The 1,355-nt window shown below is 37.4% G+C and overlaps 1 non-coding gene across 1 annotated transcript; it reads right to left on the bottom strand.

The window, feature by feature from the left end:
• Positions 1-542: 542 nt before the first annotated feature.
• Positions 543-676, bottom strand: LOC126021109 (small nucleolar RNA SNORA51). Its single transcript, XR_007499720.1, has one exon. It is a non-coding gene; the product is annotated as a small nucleolar RNA SNORA51 (small nucleolar RNA).
• Positions 677-1,355: the final 679 nt, after the last annotated feature.

The raw sequence follows: 1,355 nt of genomic DNA, 5'->3' as shown, positions 1-1,355 counted from the left end.
GAATAAGTCATGTGCAAGGCAATTGCCCTACCATTACTATGTCTCTGATTGCTGAGCCAGAGAAATTATAAATTTATAAAAACTTATAATTTTTAACACTTTGTCTAAAATAAAATATTTATTCCTCTAAAGCACTGGTTGATACTTTAATTGAGTATAAAAATTTGGATAAAATTTTTTTCTGAATTTTAGAGTGTTGGCTCTATTTTCCTGAACTCATTTGAAGCCACTTATCCTGCTTCTTTGGGAGTGGTTTGCTGATGCTTCTGAATAGTTGTAGGATTGTCCCAGCATTGTTTACAAACCATCCCCAGCATTTTGAAATTTTAGGATGACATGTCCTTTTGTTTGTTTGTACTTTTGTTTTTGGGCCACAGTCATTGGCTTTCAGGGGTTATTCTTGTCTCCGTGCACAGAAATCACACCTGGCAGGCTTGGTGGACCATATGGATTCCAGAGATTGAAGCCAGGTTGGCCGTGTGCAAGGCAAATGCCCTACCTGCTGTGCTATTGCTTGGTCTCCATGATGACATACCTTTTTTTTTTGTCCCCCCTATTCACAATACAGACCAGGCAAAGGGCCTGGTTTGAGGTGTATATGGGGAGCATTTATTGTACCTCCTCTTTCTATACAGTCAGTGTAAAGAACACAGCCTGTGGTAAGCATTGGGAGACCTTTTCTTTTTTGTTTATATATATAAACCCTTCACCAGTGCAACATTCCCATCACCAATATCCCAAGTGTCCTTTCTCCCCACCTCACACTGACCTGTACTCTAGACAGGCTTTCTACTTCCCTTATTCAGTCACAATTTATTATGACAGTACTCAGTGTAATTATTTCTGTGACTACACTAAACAATCCCTGTGGTGAGCTCATGTCAGGAGCTGGACCCTCCAGTCCTTCTCTATTTTGTCTCTGAGAATCATTACACAAATGGTTTTTTTTTTCTCAAAACCCATAGATGAGTAAGACCATTCTGTGTTTATCTCTCTCCCTCTGACTTATTTCACTCAGCATAATAGATTCCATATACATCCATGTATAGGAAAATTTCATGACTTCATCTTTTCTGACCATGATGACATATCTTAATGGGGGTAGTGGAGGCTGTTTCCTCCAGCAACAGGCCTGTCAGTCTGAAAAAAATTTGTTCTTTAGTCTTCAGATACTAGCAATAATGTTTAATTATTTTGCATATTTATTTTCTAATTTCTCACTTAGCATTCATATTATTTGGATGCTATCCATAATGTATTGGTCTCTTATTCATTTAATGCTTTTTCTCTTTTTTATTTCTTTATTTTTAATTTTCCCACTCTCTCTCCTGGGAAATATCCTTCCTTTTTCTTCC

This window comes from Suncus etruscus, chromosome 10 (assembly GCF_024139225.1).
Source record: "Suncus etruscus isolate mSunEtr1 chromosome 10, mSunEtr1.pri.cur, whole genome shotgun sequence".
Taxonomy (NCBI): domain Eukaryota; kingdom Metazoa; phylum Chordata; class Mammalia; order Eulipotyphla; family Soricidae; genus Suncus; species Suncus etruscus.
The sequence above is the reverse complement of the archived record's forward strand: the minus strand, read 5'-3'. Positions and strand labels throughout refer to the sequence as shown.